Source organism: Nannospalax galili, unplaced genomic scaffold (assembly GCF_000622305.1).
Source record: "Nannospalax galili isolate Female #2095 unplaced genomic scaffold, S.galili_v1.0 scaffold962, whole genome shotgun sequence".
In the NCBI taxonomy this organism is placed as follows: domain Eukaryota; kingdom Metazoa; phylum Chordata; class Mammalia; order Rodentia; family Spalacidae; genus Nannospalax; species Nannospalax galili.
This window is the reverse complement of record NW_008348537.1, coordinates 1359692-1365691: the sequence shown is the minus strand read 5'-3', so window position 1 is coordinate 1365691 and position 6000 is coordinate 1359692. Positions and strand designations below refer to the sequence as shown.

The window sequence follows — 6000 nt, the reverse complement described above, 5'->3', positions numbered from 1 at the left end:
GACAAGTAGTGGGGAATGGCTGGGGGGGCGGACAACACAGCAGACAGTAGCAGGGATATCAGAGTATAAGGGCTCTAGTGGGGGGAGGCAGGCTATGCGAGGGTGATACTTGGGAAGTGGGTGTATAAATAAATTTTTAAAAAAGAAAAATAATTCTTCAAAGCATAAATATTTGCTCCTTAATAATTAGTAGATGTGAAAAACATTACCATCGAAATCTACCTGATGACTTTATATCCATGCTCAGATCCCTAGAAGCTCAGAAAGTAACCATGTCTTATAGGGTTTATACTGAGTTCAATATTGTATAACTCTATTAATTCAACTGTAAACCTAAAAATTTACAGCCAATTTTGAAAGAGATGTATCTTATCTCTGGAAATTGTTATGGAATGTGTCAATGCTGTTGTAGAAATGCTTCTTCTAATTATATGGTTATTAAATAAATAATTAAAAAAAAATTTTAAAAACAAGTACTAACAATAGTACACATGGGCATAAACACACACACACACACACACACACACACACACAGCACCAACTGCTTCTATGTGGGGATAGTCTCAACATAGCTTTCTTAGACAGCCATACTTAAGACATAAATGACTTGCAAATGCAGCCTCATCTCCACCTGATGAACATCTACAGCTTTCTAGCTTTCATGGTCTTTGGGAGCTACAAGGAGTGCATGAACTGTCCCGCTTCATAGATTCTTTCAATCATTACAACTCAAGCTCACATGAACAATTATGCATTGGCCATGATTCTGACCATACATTTCACTTTAAAATGCCTTCTTATCCTCTAGTTAGGTAACACATGTGATGGGTTAGTTGGTTTCTCTCTGAAAAATTCCCTTCTCTTTCCAGACTCTTTTAGGACATTTCCAGAGTCCCTAAAGCCTGGCCAGTCATGCATGAGTTGTCTCCTAGACCCCATGCCCGAATCACCTTATTGTTTTAATAGAACCTTTTCTAGTTCCAAGCAGGAATTCAAGTTTGGGAGGAAAGAACAATGGCATTCCCATCAGTCAGAGAATCTCATTTCTCTTTTAAAAAAATATATCTGAGACAATGGATCAGGGAGAAATTTGAACCTCCTCATAATGGCGAAACAAACTGAAAGAAACCCCAAGAAGACAGAACATAAAGCAAAGCCAGAGACAGGGAGTTCCCAGACAGCTCCAGGCTCCTTGCTCCCAGAGAACACATTCCCTTGTATTTCACATTAACATTCTATTAACATTTCATGAGAGCATCAATATTTGATGAGGATGCAATCCGCATACACTGTAGGTAGAATTACTGCAGCCAATAAATGTTCAGGAAACATTTCCACGGCTCAGTTTATTAGCAGACACTAAATTAAGTAGTAATTTAAGTAATCAATATGTAAATCGCTCGGAGAAGCCCTTCTCTTTACTTTTTAATACCCATCTATCTTCCCATATTTACCCGCCTAAAGAAAAACAAACCTTCCTTCCTAACTGATTTCTGTAGTCAAGGCAGATACAATATTTATAAAGTTCCTTGTTCAAGTTTTAAGGTGGATATTTTCATAGGAAAAATTTAGAAAAGACCATTATGAATACTGCTAATTAGGTCTTACTATAGAGGGCAGCGGCTTTTATTTTTTAAAATACAGTTATATACAAACATTTGATGTCAATATTTTGATATTAGTCACATCTACCTGAGCCATTTAGAAAAGCTCCATTTGGAAATATTGGTGCATCATCCTTTTTTTTTTTTTGCTTTGTTTTTGTTTTTGTTTTTTTAGGGTCTCCCTGTAGCCCCAGGTTGCCTGGAACTTACTAGGTAGACCAGGCTGGCCTGAATCTCACAGAGATCTACTTGCCTCTGCCTCCCAAGTGCTGGAATCAAAGGTGTGCACCACCATGCCCAGATGATCTTAAAACATTTTTAAGAAATATTTTATTTATATTTTATGTATATGAGTGCATTGCCTGCACGTATATAAGTGCACGCATGTCATGCAATCCCCTCGAAGGTCAGAAGAGGGTGTAAGATCCCCTGGAACTGGAGTTACGAAAGGTCATTAGCTGCCATGTAGGTGCTGGGACTTGAACCCAGGTCCTCTGCAAGAGCAATCAATGCTCTTAACTTTTGAGTCATCTTTCCAGTCCCCCAGCTCATACTTTTTAATCTTTATTTTTTCCTTTGTTGTTAAATTATGTTTTGAGACAGCAAACATAATGCATGAAAAGCTAAAGAACTTCGTGATTTATTCACTTATTTTTATTATGTGCATGTGTCTGGAGGCCAGAAGAGGGTGTCAGATCCCCTGGATCTGGAGTCACAGGTAGCTATGAACCACCCAGCGTTGGTGTTGGTACGCAAACTAGGGTCCTCTGCAAGTGCAGTATGCACTCTTAACTGCTGAGCCCTCTCTCCAGCTCCCAATAACTGAAATTCTAAAAGTCCGTTATTATCGTTTTAGAATAAATCATATTCCAAAAGAAGGCATAACCATCCCTCTGTTTTACAAAATAAGAATACCGGATAGCTGTGCAATATTAAGTGTGCCTCATAAAATATTTTGTAGTTTACACACTGTATCTGTTGTCTTTCAAATGATCCCTCAACACATCTGCAGGACTAATAAGACATATATTAGCATTATTTTCTCAAGACTCCTGAGACAGAAGGAAGGGGTGAGTTGTCAGATAATAGAATCAGCCTCTGTCAGGCCTGAAGTTTAATTTTTAAAGTGTTAGCTGGGTATGGTGGTGTAAGATGCCTGTAATCTCAGCACTCCAAAGCCACAGGTAGCATGCTTTTGAGTTCAAGGGTAGCATGGACTACACAGGAAGACATTGTCTCAAAAAAATTTTTTCTTTTAAATTTCCCATTCCTAAATCCTTCTTAAGAGTGCATTCTGGTTACACACACACACACACACACACACACACACACACACACACACGCCTGCCGTGAAAGTCACTAGGCTCAGTCTAATGAGGTCAAGGAGGGAACATTTCTATTTCCTTTTTCCGGAACCCCTGCTCCTCTGAGACAACAGTACGAGGTTCTCCCTAGTCTTGATTATTTCCTAAAGATAAGTACCAGAGTCCTCAGGGTGAGTTTCTTATTTCCATAAATCGTGCTCTCCAGGGTGTGCTCAGAATGCCCCATTTCTGCAGCTGTTGCAGATCAGGAACCTGTTCGACTTGGGCCTGACCACTAAGTGCTCAGTACCAGGCTGAGCCCTTTTCTGGCTGACAGGACACCCTGTGTCACTATCCCTTTTCTAATAATGCACGCTCAGTTTACTGTCTCTGATAAACTTTCTTCACTTGCTATTGAAGCCCTCTCCATTCTGTGGGTTCCTGTGTCCAGCCCTGGAGCCAGCCCTGTGGGTGTTAATGCCCCCATCGTCAATGGCAGCTTTTCTCTCACTCTCAACTTCCTTCATGCTGCTTTGACTCTAACCTAGGGTGGGAGGAGGCACAGCGGTCTCCTCACAGGCCCTGAGGGCAGTGTGGGAGGTTTTGCTATGCTCTCTCCATGGGGAAGGATTGTCGACACTGGCAAATGCTGACACAAAGCACGGGCAATGTCAAGAGTCTGGGCAGGGCTGCTACTCACTGTAGGAGTTGTACAAAGCATTGCACCTCCAATGTGTGCAAATGCTTCACAAAACCCACTTCACGGACTACTGTGCCACACAGTGGAAGCAAAGAGCCCAAAGCAGACTTCACAGGGGTGGGGTTCACTATTTCTTTATTGTACTCCCTCTTCTGATTCCTCTGTGGCCCTTGGCCAGTGTTTCATGCAACACTTTTGCCAGTAACTAAAACAAATTCATGACTGTGTAAGACTGATTCCCTGCAACAGGCCACTGGGGACATATGAGAGTAAGCCAGAGGCCTTTAGTATAAGAAGTGTGGCGAGCTAGTTTTGTTCTCACCAACCTATAACAGAAACGCAGGCTAGGAAGTCTGATGTCCCTATTCAAGCAGAAACAAGTATAGCCAGTAAAGACTGAGCAAGGACCCCCCAGAACAAACTACCCCATGGCACTGTGCTTCTGGCAAAGTCCTAACACTAAAGTAGAACCACCTCAGGACATTCCTCCTTAGATGCCATGACTACATCAAAAGCCTATGAAACCTGTCATCACCTGATAATAGAGGGAAATGCCTGCTTGAGCCTATGTCAAACCAAGAAGTAAATTAGAAGCCTGATTTGTAGCAATGGGTTCTCACATACCCCGACAAAGGAGTCTCTCTCATTACATCAGTGAACGAATCAACAGATACCCTGAGATGTGTTAGATAATGTCCCCAGACCCAGATTCCTCCAAGGAGGATGCAGATTCCTCAAAATGGAAGCAACTTTGTCTTTTCTTGAAGAGATTTGGGAGTCATGAAAGAGTCACTTCTCCAGTTTTCGTTGGAATCAATTATAATGATGATTGGTTTCCAGAAAGTCAGAGACAAGCACCGGACCAACCACTGAACTATCACAACACGACTGCTAATTGCCATCATGAATTTTAAGCAAGTTCATGGAATTAAACAAAACTGGCAAAAGTCCTAACATGATGATTTTCAATGGGCAAATAAAAAAACTCTGAAATTATAGAAAGCATTCCAAGCAAGCAAGCGAACTATAGCAAGTCAAAACCATGGTTGCTACTCAGTAGATTCACATGAAAGGGAATTGTCTGCTGCCAGCCCATCAGATCTGTAGGGGAGAGAAGTGAGGCATCACAGTAATTAAACCTAAAAGAAAAAAAGCTTCAAGAAGGCAGGTAAGACAGCAGTGGAAGATAAGTAGCCACCAATATTAAAGAGTGCTCATCTCCCAGGGCCTAGTTCTAAAGTTTTGTTGTGCTTGCCTCTTACCACTCAGCAGTACGGATGCATGACTGAAAGATGACACCATCCCTACAGATGAGGAGACAGTAATTAAATAGATCCAGTCAGGCACTTAGGTACCTGACCCTAGAGTATACAGTTTTAGTTACCGATTTCTACTGAAAGCAAAAAGTAAACTAATAAACCAGCCTTGGCCAAGGCCTTACCATGGACAGCATTGTGGCCCTAGATGGAAACAAACTTCTTGGGTTGTCTTCTGGCAGAGACTTCTTGGTGGCATTATGCATATTGGCTCCTGTTTGCTCATGTAAAAATGGAGAAGGACCGTCTGCCACAAAGGATTGTAAAAATGAACTGAAAATCATAGTGTGAGGAAAGAGCTGCTTCATGCCCTAAACATCACAGACTGGATGATGGGGATAAGGGATGCTAATACTGTCACAGTAACTCATGAATTCTTATTCCAGGGGTAATCATTTGCATTTCTGAAATGTTCTTAGAGCTTGAGGGCAAAGTTTTTTTTTGCAAAAATGCAATAGTAAGTGAAATACAATGGCTGCAGTTGGTATTAATTGCTCTACGGCAAAGTAAGGGTTTGGTGAAACAATGCCATTTCTGACTTAGATGGGTCTGTTCAAAGTCTTTTGGCATGTCTTTAGAACAGTGTCTCTCAAACTTCAGCATGCACCAGAATCTGCTGGTGGGTTTATTTAAGAGGACAGGTGCTGGTTGGTGCCCATAGGGTTTAATGTCATTAGTCTGGGGTAGAACCAAAAAAAGAAACAAGCCAGTAAACCAAAGACTAGATTTTCTGAGACACTACAGTGAATAGCATAGGGGATTATTAGAAAATCACTTACGAGAATATTTTAAAAACATTTTTAGTAGCATTGTCTTAAAGGAAGCAAAAATAAATCCAACATCTCTTACCTTCCTTTAGCCTCAATTGGCCACTTAAAGTCTGAAGACAACTGTCCAGGTCTGAAAGCCTGTGGATAGTGCCTATGATGTCAGGAGCTAAGATGGGCTTTCAGAAGGTTAGAAACAACCAAGCTGAGAGTGAGTGTAACTGACTGCCAGGGTAAAGAATTCCCAGAGCAGAGTGTTCAGGAAGTTCAGGAGCTGTCTTCAAGGAATGATACATCCCAGGAAAAAGA

At 41.3% G+C, this 6000-nt stretch overlaps 1 protein-coding gene across 4 annotated transcripts in view; it reads right to left on the bottom strand.

The window, feature by feature from the left end:
• The window catches only part of Elmo1 (engulfment and cell motility 1), a 624760-nt gene that overhangs the window by 278361 nt on the left and 340399 nt on the right, over positions 1-6000 (bottom strand). The gene's annotated exons all lie outside the window — the stretch shown is intronic.